The sequence below is a fragment of the Egretta garzetta genome, unplaced genomic scaffold (genome assembly GCF_000687185.1).
Source record: "Egretta garzetta isolate BGI_Z169 unplaced genomic scaffold, ASM68718v1 scaffold174, whole genome shotgun sequence".
Lineage (NCBI taxonomy): Eukaryota > Metazoa > Chordata > Aves > Pelecaniformes > Ardeidae > Egretta > Egretta garzetta.
Window position 1 is genome coordinate 182,134 of NW_009259311.1, and position 20,173 is coordinate 202,306.

The window sequence follows — 20,173 nt, forward strand, 5'->3', positions numbered from 1 at the left end:
TTATTATTATTATATTTGATTTTATTTCAAGTATTAAACAGTTCTTATCTCAACCCATGAGTTTTCTTACTTTTGCCCTTCTGATTCTTTCCTCCATCCCACTGGGATGGGGGGACAGTGAGTGAGCGGGTATGTGGTGCTTAGTTGCTGGCTGGGGTTAAAACCACAATGGGACTCTAGATGTCTGGTTGTTGAGATGGGTTCCTAGTTCCCCAGGCTCTCAGGGTGGAGTGGGCAGGAGGCACTGGCAAAGCCCAAAAGTACACTGTAAGTTGTGGTAGGAAGAATCTGGTGCACTGCTGCTGGGGTGAAATAGGCTCTGTGGAGCAGTGTTGCAGCTTCACAGTAGCTTAGGAGGATGGCTAGGAGGATTACTTGGCAATTACCATTCAGTTTGATCCTGGAAGGATCTAACTGTAAAAGTTTGAACAAGCTTTCCACAAGATGCCTGAGCATTCAGCACCTCAAAGTATAAGGGCCAGAAATGTGAAGAAAAGGAAACGATTGCTTATGATTACTGCCAAATCTCTGTATTTGTACAAATCTGGCACTTTATAAATAGCATGCTATGTCCTTGTAACAGTTTCATAAACTATAAACATTTATTACAGTGTTTTCTAATTGAAATGTGATGATTAGTGGGGTTTTTTCCTTTAAAATGGGACAGACATTCATTTGTTAAAATCTGGATGGAAGTAGAGAACTATTTCCCTGCTAATCTGCCCTAGGAAATTGGCCCATCAACTTTCAGCTCTTATAAAAGGGGATAGAAGATAATTCCCAAGGAGTAGACTTGGAGAGCAGATTGTGGAGGTCCGTCTCATCCTACTTAATGCAGTTCAGATGTAGGAGGCTCCACCTACTCTAAAAGATGCTTAGCTTCTAGTGATTTTCCATAACTAGCATAATTAGATCATTTTTAATGCTCTACAGTGTCTGTCTGCAGAGAAATAGTTCTGGTGAAGGAACTGACACAGATTGTATATCACAGCATATGTGTGTGAGAGAAATTGGTTTCTGTCTTCATATCTTGATCTCTCTCCTCCATAATTAAATTTTCAGACACACCCAAGTTTACACTGATCCTTAAAAACCAAGCGATTTTATTTAAAGGAACAAATAAAAGTTGTTGTATTTTCATCCAACTCTCTGACACAGACTGTGGGGTTAATAGGTTTTGCGGAACTGTGGTGTGAGTAATTCCAGTAAGAAGATTTGTAATCACAGGCTGTGTATCTTGTTAGTTAATTTGGAGTACAGGAACAAAATTTCATCAAAAGCTTATAGCAGCAAAATGATTTTGTCTCCCTTAGGCACCCAGCTGAATGCTCAAGAGAATCTGAAATTGGAGAATTAAGAGTAGAAAGTGCATCTGACAGCCCTCAAGCATTTGTTTCCCTCAGTATGCTTACCACACAAAGTCACCACAGTTTTTACTACCTTAAGTTGATTGTGAAACCTAGCCATTAGAGAGTTTTGGGATTTCTTCACAATGTGTCTTGAGCTTTCACATGATTTTAATGCAATTTGTTCTCCATCTCAACTGGAGCTCATGATGTGCCTGTATTATCCTTTTTGCTTGGATCAAAAATGTTATTTCAAAGTGATCTTGTGATCCTCTCCTTTTACCGCATTTTGGTTTGTATTCAGGAGCACTTGGGTTAGACTGCATTGCTCATCCAGGCTAAGCATCCCGAAACCCACGTAACACCCATGACAGGTCCCCTGTACTTCTTGCCAATGTATAGACACCCTGTATGCACACAGAATCACATATTCACATAACTGAGCACGTACCCGTTTTCTATTCTTCGTAATTACTTGGGGTTTAGTCTGACAGGCTGGTGCGCATCTCCTAATTCACTTAAAGTGTCTCCCTTTTCACAAGTGTGGAAGGACAAGACATCAAACTTTGAGCAAGCTGGTCCCATACAGCACACAGCACGCTCCTCCAAAACCGCGCTGGTGCTCCGTGGTCAAGTGACATGGCAACTGCTGCTATGGAAACTGCTTCCGTGATGACCAGTGTCATAACTCCCCTCTTTTATCAGTAAGCTATTGCACTTTCAGAATATCAAATCATACATTTGCCTTAATGAGTAGGAAAATGTGAGAAAGTCACTAATTCAACTTCTGCTAGTAAATGACTGATTTTTTTTTTTCAGAGTGTATGTTAAAATAATTTAGCTGATTTTTTTCTTAGCTTATCTTCATTACATTCAGTTTTGCAAGTAGTTTCCCAAGTATTGAGTATGTTAACATCTGCCTGAAAAGCTTCTAGCAATAGCCCTGAAGACTTTTTCCCCCCCCTGCCTTGAGTCCTCAGTGTTGACTCTGAACTGTAAAGCTGCTACAGGTGCAAAATAGAGAAGGGGAAATCTAAATACGTAAGAACCTGGAAAATGAGCATTGCTATATTCCTCTGCACTATATATATGGAGAAGCTTGGTAGTATTTAGTGACCATCCTGTCTCATGGAACAGTGTCCTTTTAATTTTTTCTCTTCTATGATACTCCTATTTGTGTTACTCTGAGGTATCTTGGGGAAATCATTGTGTAATTCAGGAGCAGGAGAACTGACTAAGCAACCAGTCGCTTCACTGGCTTGCTGCGTGACCTTGTGTTGTTTCACTTCTGTGTGATATTATTCTTCCCTCTCTAAATTTTGTTTAAAAATAAATTCTGAAGTGTAATTAACATTTGCAAAGGATTTTGTTCCACACAAAAAAGCAGTGTAACAGCATTATGGCATGACACTGATTACTTGGCTTTATGCATTTATTACATTATTTGCCTGCAAATAGCCTTTTGGCTCAGGCAAAAGGAGTGCTGGATGCAAAACTTCAGTGTCAGCAACTTCACATCCTCCCTATTGCCTTATTTACTTTTTTCTTGAAAAATCTTACTTGTGTTCTCAATTTTACTGGGTGCTTGCTGTTCAGTTTTCTCATCACACCAGACAAATTCTGTTCTGCAGAGAATACTTCCACAGTCATTGGTGGCAGGGATGGAACCATGTTGTTTTATCAAATTGGCAAAGGTGATCTATGAGAATTTCAGTTTATCTTCATAATATCTATTTTCCATTTATTGTTTTTGGTTAAGAAAACATATATTTTAAAGACCTACCTTTCCACGTGCTTTGGATCCTGTCTTTTCTTGTTTATTTATCAGCATAAGTAAAACTAACATAAAAAGAATCTGGCGTAAGGCTCTGCTCTGCTTGGTGCTGCTGTATCAGGGAGTGAGGGTGGCACAGTGCCACCCTTGGAGAGGGTGCTGTATCCCATCATCTCCAGGATACAGAGACACTCTGCAAAAGTCACTGGATGATCTTCAAACTACCAACAGCAATGTCATTAAAGATCTGCTGAGTATAATGATTGGGGGAATGTGCAAAACACTATTTCAGGACTACTGGAAATTTCCATGAAACACGGGGAGATGAGGAAAAAAATCCTGAAAAACATTGCAGGTGGTAAGCTGAATGTTTTAGGAATGATTTGTGGATGTATAGGGATCACAGAAATTTGAGGGAGGTTTTCTACAGAAAGAGTATAAGATGATGCCTCAACATCTGATACATGGACTATATAAAAGCATCAGGGTTTTCTATGCATAATTATTTATACATGCATATCCCAAATTTTATTGCATATCATGTGTAAGTTGGACAGCCTCCTTCATTCCAGATAAGAATTCCCTATATTTTAAATATGGCTGTAGCAAAGAAAAAATTAAGAACAAAACCAGGGCTTGGTTCTCCAGTAGGAAAAGGCTTTGTAAACCAATGGTAGTCCTTTGCTTAATGAGAAGCTAAGCAAAATATTTCTGCCAGCTCTGCTGGTGTAAGGGTTTCAGAAGCAGTGTGTGGCCAAGAAACATAAGGAAGAGTGACCTTGGTATCCTTAAATCTGTTTCTTTCTTTTTCTTCTCTGTTTTGGTGAAGCTGTGCTACTTTGGGAAATTTATCTTATTGTGATCTAAGTGAGAAATAATATACTAACTGAAGGTGCAAAACAAAAATAAATTTCTTCTGAAGTTGTTCAAATTATTTTAAATGTGATTCTGAACATTTTTCTTAGTAGTTTTACCCTAGGTAATCAAGATTTATTACGGTTACATTTTAAAAGCTGCTTTAAATTCAAATTTGATAGTACTTTGTTCTACTTACTCTCATCTGTTTTTGTTTTTCTTTTTTTTTGTTTTTTTTGTTATACTGATGTTTTCCTTTGCTTTAAAAATGTGCCTGAGGCTATTTCTGTTTTCTGTTGCCTAAATGGCTTTTTATAGAATTTACTACTTGATCACACCTTCTGCTTTCTTTTTGATTCTCTTTCCTGTCAGTTTTAGCTCTTTTCCCCCTCCTATTCTTCTTTTTCTTCTTCTGTCTTACATATTTATGCCTCTTTTCCAGTACCCATTTTTTCCTCTTACCTGGGAACTCCTAAAATATAGCTATTATTGTTTTACATTTTAACCTCTATTTTAAAATAATTTATTAATGTTATGTATAGCAATGTAGAATACATAGATTTATGCTCATATATCCAATTCTGATTTAAGTGAAAAATTAAATAATTTCTTTTTTTGACATGATCTAACAGGATTAAAAGGAGAGTTTGTTAGTACTTACAGTTTGTCTTCCAGAAAAACTGAATAGATTTTTTTTTTTTTTTTTTTTACATCAGGATATTATTTCAGAAGGGCACAAAATAATAAAGTTAGTGTCTATCTTTACAGGGACTGAAAAGGAATTATTATCGATGAGTCAGCTTCGCTTCAATGCATGGAAAAATACTGGAACTAAAAATCAAGCCAAGGATTTGCAAGTACTTTAAAAAAGGAGAATTACAAAAGGACATAAGTTGTAGTCAACACAGGCCTGTCAAAAATATATTAAATCTATTTAATTTCCACCCAGGACTGGCTATTACCCCTTGTCAGTAGAGAAAAGTTATTTAATATCAAACTGGGAAGTGCTGTTGACTCTCTTGAGGGATAAGAGGCCCTTGCAGAGGGATGTAGGTAGATTGGAGTATTGGGCTACGATTAATGGGATGAAATTTAGCAAGTCCAAATGCTATATCCTGCACCTAGGATGGAGTAACACTGGGCACAAGTAAAAATGGGGAGAGGGGTGGCTGGAGAGCAGCCCTGCAGAAAGGGATCTGGGAGTGCTGGTCAGCTGCAGGCTCAGTATGAGCCAGCAGTGAGCTCTGGCAGCCGAGAGGGCAAACCCCATCCTGAGGGGCTTCAAACACAGCACAGCCAGCTGGTCACCAGAGGGGATCATCCTGCTGTAGTCAGCGTTGGTGCAGCCTTATCTCAAGTTCTGTGTGCAGTTCTGGCCCCCACAATTTAAGAAGGATTTGAAGGTCCTTGAATGCATCCAGAGGAGGGGAACAAAGCTGGTGAAAGGGCTGGAAGGCATCTCCTGTGAGGAGCGGCTAAGGACTTTGAGCTTGTCTAGTTTGAGGCTGAGGGGGAAGCTCATTGCTCTCTACAGCTTCCTGAGGAGGGGACGTGGAGAGGGAGATGCTGAGCTCTTCTCCCTGGTATCCAGTGACAGGACACATGGGAATGGTTCAAAGCTGCACCAGGGGAGGTTTTGACTGGACATTAGGAAGCATTTATTTACCAAGGGAATGGTCAAACACTGGCACAGACTTCCTAGAGAGGTGGTTGATGTCCCAAGCCTGTCAGTGTTTGAGGCATTTGGACAATGCCCTTAACAATACGCTTTAGCTTTTGGTCAGCCCTGAACTGGTCAAGCAGTTGGACTAAATGATCGTTGTAGGTCCCTTCCAACTGAAATAGTCTAGTCTAGTCTAAATACTGTTACATTAGTAGAGCTGTGGATATTTTCATAAACAAAGGAAATACAGTCTAGACATAAGATGAATCATTAGAAGATGAATTCAGACTCAAGGACACTTAGTAATTTTTTGTGATCCACTGTCAACTCTTTTAATTAGCTAGCTGGATAGTAGCTTAGAGAGTGTTCTTACTGTCTTTGTAGATGGCATCCTCCTGGGAGAGTCAGCAAATCCTTTCACGAAGGGGTTGGACTTTGAGATAAGATTTAGTGTTGAGGGCATCATGGTGTTGCATGTCTCCCCCAGGGCACAGCACAGAACCGTCTTTTGCAAGAGTTCAGTTTGGCTGACACTCACCACAAATGAGCCTGGTTTACAGCTAATGTCATAATAAAAATCTATCAGTGGGAGGTGCTGTAGGTGTGACAGGGTGTGAATAACTTTTGCTCAGGGATGCAACAGCCATGGAGCTGGTTTGTGCTGTCAACCTTGGGGCACCACTCTTTCTGGAGGATGGGCTCTTGGAGGTGGTCATTGGGTGAGCAGCCAAAATGATCAGAAACTATGAAACTGGGAAAGGACTGGTCTGATTAAACCTTTGCTGAATCTAGAGGAGACAAGAAAGAAGCAGGTGAAGTCTTTAAATATGTAAAATGTTTCTCCTAAAACTGTCTGCTGTGGATAAAGCAAGAAGCAATATATTAACTGCAGCATGAAAGGCTTCTGTTAGATTTTAGCAAAATGTGATGGCTAATTACAAGGTTAAATGAATATTGGGACAGATTCTTGAAAAAGGGTTTAATTACTAAGGGCTTTAACAGTGAAGTTGGAGAAATATGTCAGGAATAGCTGACATGCAGTTTGATCCTGCTTGGTGGAGGTAGAGAGCTTTAGAGAATTACCTTTCTCTTTGCCTTCCAGTTTTATGTTTTAAGATTTTATGATCAGAAGAAAAGATTCCAGAGCAAAAAGATAGCTTCATATTTCAGTCCTGCTGCTCACTGAGATTTGGGATGTGGAGAGTGTTCTGAAGAGCTGAAAATCACATTTTGAAAATAGGCACATGTGAAGTTTGTTTGATAAGATAGAAGAAAATTTAAAGATGGGCCCATGCTACCTTTAGAAGACCTCTATCTCCTTTTCTGTAATATGGTAGCAATTAGAGTGACTCTTCCTCTCTGTAATGCCACAATGTCGTTTGATTTACGGACTGGCTGACATTTTTGTCTTTCAAAGATTTTTTTTTTCCCCCCCGCCTTCATCTATAAAAATGGCTCTCTTGGAGGCTTTTGATTAACATGGAACAAAGAAACAGTATTTCACTTGTGAGAATATTTCTGTGGTACTAGAAATATTCTCAAGGGTGTGAACTTTATGGGGAGTGTTTAGCAGCACAGATTCCACCTGTTTTCCCACATTTACTTTGTAATTTGAAGTCTGAGTTTAAAATTAAAGCATTACCACTCAAAATTTTCCTTAATAAAATGCTATTAAAACCATATTTCTGAAACAAAAATTACAGTATGACCAAAACAGTTGGAATGTTCTGACTAAGGCGTATCTGCAACTCTTGATATCTATTGGCATTTTAGATTTATGAAGGGCCAGCTGTGAGAGTTTCACAAAACAGAACTTTTGATTTATTTGTTGTTAATAATAAGCAGAAACATGCATTGGAAAACGAATTGCACAACGTGATAAGCTAATGAAATTAGTATTTCTATTCTAGTAAATACCTTGTGCCAAACATGTGAGTGTGCATTTGCATAATGACTTCATTTGCTCATAAGTGGTCAGAAAAATGTCCCCCCAAGTACAAAATTTTTTCTTGCTTTAATTTTTTTTTCTTTTAATATTTACAAGATGAACAAACATAATGAAAACTGCCTTTAAGCGTATACCAGGAATTAGTTTTGTTGGTTGGCAGTAATCCTCTGTCAGAAAGCCATCATCAACTCATCCATGTGATCTTTAACTTTGAAAAATACATTCTTTTCTTTTTTCAGATATGGGTAGCCAATTATTGTTTAATTGTTTACAGAACTACCAGGAGAACAACTGAAATTTGTTCAGTTATTCAAGACAGCTTGCCAGCTCATGCACAGATATTGACATCCATCCAGTTTCCCACTCATAGGGATTTTCCTTTCCATTTCTCACTGGTATTTAGTTCTACCAATTATCTACCCAACTCCTCATTGGGATAAATAATTTTTTCACTTATTTTTTTAATACATCTTTGGTTAGGAAGAAAAGCTGAAGCATTTTATAACATACTTGTAATACCCTTTTCTGTACATGAGAATACATTATTATTGGCAGTGTGGTGAAGCAAATAGTTTATTAAATATATGTTAGCCCACTTGCTTGAGGGAAGAACCATTTGGAAGACCAAACTACTCACAGGTTTCTGTTTTGCTGGTGTTGACACAGTTTCTAGAAACAGATTTATCTAAGTGCTCTTTTTTATTGAGGGAGAAGATATATCTGATCCAGTGCAATTCTATCAAAGTATCAGGGGCCCAAATCATGCATTATTGAATGTATAAAATGGATTCCATTGATTTGATTTTAGTTTAAATTCCAAGGCAATATGTAAAAAAATCCTCAGCATGTTCATAGTATAGAACTGGATTATATTTTCAAAGTATCTTGTTTATTAGAGCATGCTGTTTAAGATTGTGATACCAAAGTATAATACTATCAGTGCATATTTTATCACATGGATCTGAACCATCAGTAAGATTGTAAATTTAGTAATTAATAAAAATTGCTGTGAATTTATAGTGGGATTTAAAACAGCACTTTTTTCTGCAGCAAATTTATCCCAAAGAATAGTCCTTCTGTTTCCTTACCACTGGTGCCCAATGGGATGCTCTCTTATTCTTTTGTTATGCTTCCGGTCTAACTTTAGAAGCAATAACCATGGTGCAATTGTTTACACCGATGACACAGCTCCCTTTGATATCAATAAATCCATACTCCATTATCCTTATATTTGTGTTTCAGATCCCATGTGCATGTATGACATTGTATAGGTAGTGATCTCACATAGGTCTGTGCTTGTTAAGTATGGAAATGTAAACTTACAGTATAAAATAGGTGCTTAACAAATACCTATTTGAAAAAAGTAAATTAGAACTAAGTCCTACAAGACTATCTTTTCAAAACTGGCAATCTAATTTGACTTTCTATGTTTGAACCTGCAACATCAGTAAAAGAGTGAATAATTGCTCATTGAGTCTTGGCCAAAACCATTTCAGTGAATGGAATGCACCTATTGAGGTCAGTGGCCTTTGGCTCACACCTTGCGTCATGCATATAGGGGTTGAGACATGTAAAATAGATGAATATGTAGGTTTAATGAGCAATCAGGTTTGAAAAAATTTCACCCTGAATGATTATTATCCAGCTATGACTTTCTCACTTATGCAGTCTTTAAGCCTCTAAAACCCCCATGGAAGTGTCATGAAAGATGCAGAGCTTTCCTTTCTGAGTGTTCGAGCAAAATGCTTAAATCAGGTAAAGTTGTACAACATTGTCTGACCTTAAATCAGGCAAAGTTGCACAACATTGTCTGACAGCTTTGGTGAGGAATATCTTGATGCTAACTACTTGTTTGGAAATTATGGTAACACACTACAAGGTAAAATACACATAAAAATATGTTATCACTTCACACATACTAAAAAATATAGTTTACAAATTTCAGACAGGTAATGAAGTCAAAGAAAACCCCACCACTACAGTCTAAGTGGAAGATCAAATGAAAAAGATGCTCATGCAGTCTAGCGCTCTGCTAGATGCTTTTGTGTCTCTTTGGGGCTGGGATTCTCTCCCACGTTGTGGCTGCCTTCCACAGGAGCATCCCACTCCCTGTGAAATGCATTTGTTTTTATAGCTAAATTCTTTCTTGGAGCCCTCCAGGGATTCCATTCAGATCCAGATTTTCCTTCCTACTGGAAAGTTTTGATATACCTCCCATTAAATTACAGACAGCCTCCCCTTCCTTGGGATATAAAAATCATGTCTGCAGTCCAGTCTTCATTCTATATATGTGACTAGCTTTCAGATGACTCCATGACTGGAAGGAAGGCCTTGTCTCTCTGTCAGTGGCTGAGGGTATCTTCTCTTTCAAGAGAAAACTGATGTGAGAGGTTTTGACTGGTTACCAGAACCATTCGGACACGGCTTTCACTTTACTGTCATCTCAGTTACGGTTACAGCTGTTTGTGTGGATGTGTTATAAAATAGATCCACAGGTTAAGAGTATCATACTCATTATATCTCAAGGTATTATTATTCAACAGTATAATTTCTTTATGAAGTGTGTGTTTCAGTGCAAAGCGTCTCCATCCTCTGAGACTTGTAATTGGTCACCTATAGACTGTCAAAAATACCTCACATATACATCTAGATGAGGTGAATGCATGGACTCCACAACAGGCTGCTGACTGAGCCTAGACATATTACTAATTAAACACTTCAGGATGATAACATGTATGAGGCAACCACAGCCAAAATCTGCATCAGAGAAAGTCTTCCAGAATATTCTTTGCAAGTAAATTCATAGAATCATAGAATCATCTAGGTTGGAAAAGACCTTTAAGATCATCGAGTCCAACCGTTAACCTAGCACTGCCATCCCACCACTAAACCATGTCCCTAAACACCTCATCTATCCCTCTTTTAAATTCCTCCAGGGGTGGGGAGTCGGCCACCTCCCTGGGCAGCCCATTCCAGAGCCTGACAACCCGTTCTGTGAAGAAATTTTCCCTAATGTCTAACCTAAACCTGCCCTGGTGCAACTTCAGACCATTCTCCCTCGTCCTTTCATCTGTTACCAGGGAGAAGAGACCGACCCCAACCTTGCTACAACCTCCTTTCAGGCAGCTGTAGAGGGCGATAAGGTCTCCCCTCAGCGTCCTCTTCTCCAGACTAAACAACCCCGGTTCCCTCTAGCCTCTCCTCATGCCCCTCTTGGTTTTCTGTGCACCACACTAAGGACTTGATCTTTTACTCCTGCTGGCCACACTATTCCTGATACAGGCCAGGATGCCATTGGCCTTCTTGGCCACCTGGGCACACAGCTGGCTTATATTCAGCCGTCTGTCAACCAGTACCCTCAGGTCCTTTTCCACCAGGCAGCTTTCCAGCCACTCTCCCCCAAGCCTGTAGCGCTGCATGGGGTTGTGACCGAAGTGCAGGACCCGGCACTTGGCCTTGTTGAACCTCAGTTGGCCTTGTTGAACCTCAAATTGCAACACTGATTACCTTTGTCATGTGAACGTAAGACCTCTAAGTATACAAGAGACCACATATCAAATAAATGTGAATAAAATATAAATTATATTAGGTTCCCATTCATTTTGGTGGTGGTTTGGGGGTTTTTTTTGAGCATCAATGGACTTTTCATCCAGATATATAAATTAATATAAAGAATGAAAACAAATTACTGATAAGAAATCCCAGATCAATTGCTTTCAGAGCCTGGATAAGTTTTCTGTATTTTTTTTTCCTGTTACACCCATATATCTAATTCTCTCCAGCTTCCAAATCTTGTACAGTCTCAGAATAACATCAAATCAATACACATCCAATACTCTTGCTTTTGCCTCAACAGGAAAGAGCTAATGGTGCTGACAGTCTTTGAAAAGCTTTCCAGTTGGCCTAATATGGAATAAATTAACCTGAAAAAGAAGCAGAACTCTTTTCCAGCTATGCTATTATTGTAGTACATTCCATTATCAATACCTTCAAGTGTTTAATAATACATTACAGTGCAGAGAAAGGACTAATGGAGGGATCTACCTTTATTACAGAAAAACTGGTGCATGCTTTGTGTCTCCTCCTTTTTCTAAGAAAAGTACTCCTCGAAGCAAGAACTGTGGTTTTTATATTGTGGTTCTTAAGTATGTGTCTCACTTTAATTCTGTAAATCTACTGATGCTATTATGACTTCTTACATATTAGGATGACACACGTGTGTAGTAAGGGATATGCTCTTGTCACAAAAAGAGAAAGGATTTAATCTTGTGTCTCTCATTTCTGTCTCCCCTTCTGTCCTATCTTTTCTTTACAAATGTATCCTTCTCCTCCCAGGTTTGACTTCATCTTCTGCCCTTCTGGTACTTACCTATCCACTTATTTCTCCAGAGAGGCCATTACACACATTTTGTTGATCAGAAGTATTAGATGCAATACTAGCGTAGGCAGTATCTGTTACCTCATCACTGTATCCAGCCCTCACTGCTTTGCTACCTCTTCAGCAGAGCCAAGACAGTTATTTGTAGAGTTATGCAGTGGAACATCTCAGGATGACAAAACATAATCAGGATTTAATAGGCATTATTTAATAAATTCTGTTTTCAGGTTACCCATCTGGTTCATAGTGCAGTCCCGGACCTGGCTCATTGGCACAAGTGAGTTGCAGTTAATCACTGTAGAGCAGTGGTAATAAATGGGCAGTCATGGAAAGGGCCAGGGCTATCACGGGGTAGTGCTTAAGATAGTATTTCTGCTAGTGCTTCACACCTCGGAATAAGGCCCAAGGGTGATGCTGCTTTAAGGTCTACCAGGAATGAAGGCGGCCTGATTTCCAGATGAGAAGTTGAGAAGCCTGTGGGGTAACTGTAGCTGTTATAGTTGAGGACAGCCTCACCTCTCCCATTTAGGAGGAAACTATCTGTACAGAAGTCAAAAGTCAAGAGGTTATGTCTACTGATGTTCATAAATGGTTTTAAAAAAATGATTAAATTCAGAAGACTGCAGGCTATAAACAATTGAAATTTGCTTGTTTATAGCATCTTTAAAATTTTGCCTATAAAAAGTTGACATACATACCGTACTTACAAAATACGTTTTGGGATTCCATGTGAAATCAAGCCTTGATATTGTGATACCAAGCTACAGAATTGTATTGAAAAATCTGTGGGGTTGGCAGAGATACTGTAGATCCCATATGAGGGTGACACTATCGTCCTATTCCCAAAATGAATGTTTCCCCCAAACTCAGCATCCCAAAGTTAGAAAATAGCTGAAAACCAACAATATTGATAAGTGATTTTGTGTGTGCATGTGAATCTTCAAACGTGCAGGGTTTTTTCCTACTCTTTTTGTATTTTTTCTGGTTGTATAGTGAGTCCATCTGAATGTGCATAATGGTACTCACCTGCAGCTTTTGCTAGTAACACTGCCTGCACCAGAAGATGAAGGAAATTCCTTAAATCTAACTTTTTAGAACATCTTCCAGAGTGAAACTCACCAGGTACTTATAAAAAAAATATAAAAATGGATTGTTCCTTGTTAAGAGTCAGAAACTTTTCTCACCAAAATGTATGGTAATTTTTTAATAGGAGCTGAGTTTTATTATTTGTATGTTATCAATGAAAGGATTACTTTCAAATTTTTATTTAGTTTGCATGAACAGAAAACATAAACAGTCACAGGATCAAGTGATTATTCTGGACAATTTTCAGCTAAATTAATTCCATATATATATTTTTTTTGTTAAAGAAGAAAGATTTTTGTAGCTGTTCTGTTTTGTGTTTTTAAATGCTCTTGGCAGGAAGGGTAGGCATAGAAAAGACATTCTACATGAAGCTCTTTGCTCTCAGGTTTTACCATTTGTTCTTAAGAGCTAGATATACAGATTGGGAGAGCAAAATAATGGGAGGAAATAAAAAAGAAAACCCAACCACCAAAAATCCCCTAACAAGATTGTTTGTGGGAGTTGTAAAACAGATGATTGACTACCATAAGCAAAGAGCTATTATTCTTTATCAGTTAGTGGGTGGCAAATGTTTCATTTTCACTTATCTAACATTGATTTTGGTTTGCAACCAGACCATGGCAATGTTTTACAAGATCAGAATTCACCCGGATAATTGCACCCTATTAGCAAGAGACAGAGTGGGAGAAATAAAAAGCATTGGTGGTGTTTTTAGTACCAAAAATGGATGGGAAACTTCATTAACTTTACAGTGAAACTGGGATATAACCAGGGAGATGAAGACGTTATTCCTTCCTTTTCCTTTGTCTGGGATGAACATCCTTATTTTTTTTTTCTCCCTTCCCCCCCCGCCCCTTTTTTTTTCCCCCTTCAAGTAAAAGAAGTATCAACTGTAATGGCAGATTCATATTCTCCAGCTTGTGGACATGTTGTTGATGGCTGTGATCTCACATGCTTCTTGATCTCATGGTGGTAATGTTCACCAATTCCTGGATTTATTGCCACACTAAACAAGTTTCTCATACGCTTATCATAAAAGAAGCCCCATCAGGTTGTCTGGTTATACAAAATCCCAGATGCATTTGCCTTTATTTTGGGAAATTCTGGTTTGTTGCACAAACCTCCAGAGAAATGCTGAATACTTTATATCAGCTGGTTTTCCTTCAAAGATATTATCTTATATGTTATTATATACTAGTATATGCCATCTTCCTATATTGCAAGCAACTGTAACACCTTAGACCTCAGACCAAGAGAAAGTTTAATAACTTTCCTAATGTCAGATATGAAAACCTTGACTCTGCTATTTCGGTAAAAGGAAGTCTCTACAGTCTTGAGAGTTTTTCATGTTTTGGCACATACCTAGTGAAAAAAAAAATCTGTTCTTGCCTATGAATGCCAAATCAGGAAGTATTACTGAATGAGGAACGAATGAATGGGCTAGCTGATAATAGGGGTACAAGATGAGAGACCTGGAAAATGTAGAAGTATTTTTCTATGATTCCCATTCCTATAGTTATATATTATTATCACATAAATGAAATCAACACGTTGGTCTAGAGGTCTGGTTCTGTGTCTGTGTTGCAGTTGGAGATCATTGTTTGTAGAGCAGTGACCCTAAAAGCTGCAAACACAGAGCAGGTTTCCCAAGGTGCCTTGTCCTCTTTGCAGGCAGAAAGGGTGGGTCCTCTGATGGGAAAACTGTAATTTTTGAAGTGTTAGGGGCAGGAGATTGCTAGCTGAGATGCATAGAGGTCCAAAACCCAGAAGATTCTGAAGAAGTAATGAATCAAGTTTAAAATTATCTTAAATAAGATTTTCAAGTTTGCATCTAAATTTTGTCCAGTCTTTGATTTATGAAGGATTCTGTTTCTACCAAGTGTATCTGTATACTTTCCCCTGAAGAACAATAATTTACTTCAGTGAGCTAGCTGCTTCTCAATAGCAAAAACTATTGTATTTCCCACAGCACTTCTCATTCCTTCAATTTTTTTAAAGTTTCCAAAGCTTAGCATCTTATTATAGATGACAAAATTAAGGACACAGAATATTTACATAGTATTGCTTTTTATTTATCCATTCTGCAGTTTCCATAGTTCAAGACGATTCCATTTATTCTTCCTGATGGCAAGTGCATTCATTTATTATTTACTTGGGTTGGAAGTTTCTAGCAAGTATGCATGAAAATGAAAGGATGGACAGCTGAGGCAATACTAGCCATACCTACTTGACCATCAACCTGTAAATGAACAAAGCTCTGTATAACTTGTCAAAATACTTGGGAAAATTTCTCCTCAACATTTTCCTTATTATTTTGTTTAAAAAAAGCTCCAAACTACTTTTGACTAGCAACCAAAAACTGGCAATGAAGGAAAAGCAAGGAAAAGGAAAGGAAATATAACTGGAGAACTGGAAGAGAAGAGCTGGAAAAGCTAGAATAGGAGGAATCTCTGAATTTTCTTACTCCTCTGAAATTCTCTCAGTTTCAGCTTTCCACCCAGGTACTTTGTAGGACTGTGATAATACTGTGTTTGCTAGGACATATGTTTGCTGTTTCGCTGCCTTCTTTTCTTCTGATTAACCGTTGATAGGAAGTACAACTCGTCTCCTCTGTATTTGGTGCTAAAGTGAATTTGCAGATCTAGCTGATAGTTTATTGTTTAGCTTGGTGCTGATGGCTACCTTTCATTCTACCCAAGGGGAATTCTCACTGTTTTGACAAATTATAGTTGTCGCCAATGGATCCTTTCCTTCCCTTTCTTCAGCTCTGCAATCCAGCTGTCTATTGAGTACAGGGAAAATAGCTGACTGCCCAAGGTTAAAACAAGAAGGACATTTTGCCGTTGCTGGAAAGCTAACGGGGAACAGAATAACTTTGCCTGAAGAAAAGGACTTATCCAAAATACTCTTATTAAAAGATCTTTTCATTCCACTTGACATTCATGTGTCTACTGGTGGTAGTTATATTGTTAGTGTTTAACTCTAAATCCAAGGCAACCATGACAGCAATTTTTTTTTAAGCAAATTAACTCTACAGGAAACTCAAATTTTTTTCTGACATTTTTGACATTGCTTTAAGGCATGTGCTTGCCTTTAACAGTAGCTATTAGACACCCATTTTCTTTCAGGAAAGAAGGTTTTTGTTTAAGATGGGTACAATCGAGTCGCTTCTCCCCTATAACAAACTGGTGAGTCACCTTATAAAGGAAGAAAAATCTGAGATTAATGGTCTAGAAATAAATCTGAAGTTTGATTCATATCAACTAGTCTGTACTCAACTTGGGGATCATGTCATTAGAGGTCAGACTTTGACGAACCATGACTTCAGCTTAAGCACTGAATAGCAACACAATTATTAGGTACAGAACTCTAATTCAGGCTGCAGTACATCAAGACACTGATATATATGTTCTGAGTTGTAAACAAGTCTGTAAAAATAATTTATATAGGAAAGAAAATTAAAGGGTCACCAAACACTTGCTCAATATTATTTCAGCTGGTGACTTTCTGAATGCTAAGCACTTGCTAAAGATTTAATGTATTATTAGTCTTGAAGAGTTTTGTCAAGCAAGTGATAAGTAGCCTTTACCTGTCACAGCAATCCAGAGTCAAAGGAAACATTCCAGTTGACTCCTCATAGAGCTGCAACTGAGAGTAGCTTTTCTTTGTGCCACTGGTTCAAACTATGCCTTGCTGTAGTAAGGCTTAATGTAAGTTTGATCTTCATTGATCTGTAGTCAGAACTTTCTGCTGAAGATGAAGAGACCCAAGAAAGGTTAACTTTCTAACATTGTCATAAAGTATTACTGCATCAAACCTAGGGAAACAAGTTGCTTTAAAATCATTAGTCCCTTTAACATCCTTGCTATAAGTTCTTTGGTCTAAGATCTTAAAACATCTGCCAGAGCCTAACCACAAACATTCACAATCCCATATGACATTCTTCTGTTCTCTTATTAACAATACTAAAACAAAAAAAAATTTTGCTTAACTCTAGTATTATCATATGCAGAAAGCAGGTGAAAAGTTAATGCAAAAAGGGAAAAGCATAAATGTAAAGAAAAGCTTTTTAGCATGTGATTCAAGAGCATGCCAGTTAGTGAAACATAGTATTAATATGGAAACAAGGCCAAAGCAATAGTGATTTTTTTCAGTGAACTAATAAACCTTTTTCTGCTCTCCCAGTGGCTTTGCATGACGTTGATTTAAAGATTAGCATCCACATCAAATTGAAATTTGACCCTAAACTCATGCTTGAACTGCTGCCTATGGTATTCGCTTGCTAGCACTACACCTGAATTCAATCCCAAGTGATGTATTAGTTGTAAAGGCTTTGGAAGTTAATTCACAAATTTAGGAAGAAAATCATAATGGCAGGCCAGTATCATTTTCTGCGTGGTTGTATCCATCTCAGAATACACCTTGCTAAATTTGAAGGATGACAAAGATATGGTGATAGAAGACTGGCTGTTACCTTTATGTATAACTATAGACGTTACTTTTACAGATTGAATTCTCATCTTTTAAGACATTACATTCCTGCCAGAGGGCAAAACAGTGACCTATGTATCTCACACACAACTGATATTTAAGCGTAGTTTTAAATCAAAGCTGATTGTTCAAAAATCTCTAAACAATGTTCTGTGAGTAGTGATTGTTTGTCACAAGCAAGCTTTCTACGAGTAAAGAATTCTTTTTCTCTTGTGCTCTTGATTTGGGACTCTCTGCATGGGGGATATATTTCCCTAACTATCAGTCTGATTTCCATTAAGAATTAAAGAATTATTAAGTGTCTTTTTCCTCTATTTTCAGTGAACAATGGGCTGAGCACTGACATTGTTGCTCTTGCATTGATACCATTGGATCATACTCAGGTTTCCTTCTTATTTTGAGTAGTAAATCCAAAATGTGTAACACTGTACAACTCTTACAATTAGAAAGGGGTTCCTTTTGTACCTCTTTATTATATTGTTTGGCTGAGTTTTTAAAAAGTAAGCCAGATTTAGCCAGAGAAGATTAAAGACTAAATTCTTATGCTGGAAGAGCTGTATGCGACACTTCACAGTAGGATATTCCACTTTGTTCCATAGCTATCTGTCTCCACTTAAATTACCTGCCAGTGAATATGTGCAGTTCTCATTTGATACCATGAAAATGTGAATAAATCTTAGGCATTGCTTCATTTCCATCACTTGCTTGACACTCAGCAAGCATATCACATTGCCACATGCCATTCTTCCTAACCTTGTGTACTGGAGAATTTTGAACATCTCAATATTTAAGCATGAATGATGCCTAGTAAGAAAAAGTTGGTGAATCGAGAATCAAACACTTCTGAAAATAAAACTGATGTAGACATCATCTTCATTTAGTAACATTGGTATAGATTTCCTGTAAACCAGCTGTTGCCAGTTGTACACTATCAAAGATTTCTGAGCAGCGAGCATTTTAATGGAGTTAAGCATATAGCAGAATGACTAGGTATGCTCCTTAGATCATGACAGTGGCATAAAATACCAGTGAGCCTGGCTCCAGAGGTGAATTGTGACCCATGTACATATATGGCCTGAGGTGTGGCTAACTAGCTTAAAATTTGAATTATGATTTAAGAATTTAAAAGCTCAGTAGACGATTTCTGTCTCCTAGAGAAATAATAAGAAAGCCTTCAGCATTTTAAATGCAGAATCAATCACCAAGGACAAAATTTACACAGTAAAGCTGCTATTTGCTACCTTTAACAGAGAAGAACTGTTTCCTCAAATGGATACTGATGCCCAATGACTGCTTTCTGGGTTGGTAAAGCCAGAGTTTTGCCAGCTCTCCACTTCTGTGTTGGTATTTAGAAAGGTATAGTAGCTAAAGCAGAAAGAAAGCCTCATGCAGTGATAAAGAGCCAGCAAGAACTTGGGCTCAGTTTGTCCACCCAGTTCCTCTGGGTTCAGTGCAAGTTCCCCTCAGTAGCATCATGCTGGCCTAGCCGGTCCTTCAGTGTGATGGGATGGGCTTTTCCCTTTTCCCAAAACATGACTGTGCTGCTGTCAGGCTCTACTTGCTTGCCTACCTCCTGCTCCTGCTTCTCACCTTGCTTGCCAGAGCTGACGTTGTGTGGAACCATCATGGCCACCCCTGCACTTGTGGGATGGACATGCCAGAGGTGGCAAAGTGCTAAGGCACTCCAAGCAGCAAACCTCCAAAGGAAAAGCTTCATTGAAAGAATAAGTTAAAGTGATTATATTTTTAGCTATTTCTCCCTGCAGCCTTCTTAAAAATTGAAGTGCTTAGTATGAAATAGTGTTGCTATTATATATATCTTCCTCTAAACAGGATTAATTATTGATGAGAAGTGTAAATTTTTTACATTAAAGTCTTAACACCAGTAACATTAAGCACATTAGGTGTATGTAGTTACAGAATTTCACTGCAGAAACATCAAGTATACTTGTACATTCAAGAAAAGATTGTTTCTTCATGCATTGAATGGAAGTTTATATAAAGCAAAATGTCACTCTAAGCCAGTGTAATTTGTTCTTCCAATTAAATTTACAATCTTATTAGAGAGTATTACTTTTGGTACCTTTGTATACCTTTTTATTTTCATATGAATTTAAAAATAGTTCCTGAAGGAACAAAATAATTTTGAAAAGAACCAGTTACTTAATGATGCTTCCTGCATTTCTTACCTTTATTCAGTCCAGTACAATAAAAGGGTTTAGGAAATTTCTTCCTTGCTTTTAAGTCCCAGAGACTGTATAAAAAGCAGAACAACTGAACACGTTGTCACTTAGATTTTAGTAAATCAACTAATTTTTACTTGAAAAAAATTGCACTTGGACTTGATCTTATATGGTAGTTTGCCTAAAATACATAGCATTATTTTTACTTAATCATGTAAAGAGATCCAGTATTTTTCAGAGGTGTCTGTATTGACAAAATCAGCAATTTTATTATTAAGACTGTTCACAGAAAGCTGATCATAAATGCTAAGTGAGGTCTTGCTTCTGCTTCAAATACCTTTTCACAAAGCTTGTGTGGTGTTCACGCAGCTTTACTCTGGACCTTAAGACTGCTGTTTGTGCCTTAGCCTTATTTAGCCTCTTGAAAAGAAGTGGAGGGAGAAAGATCA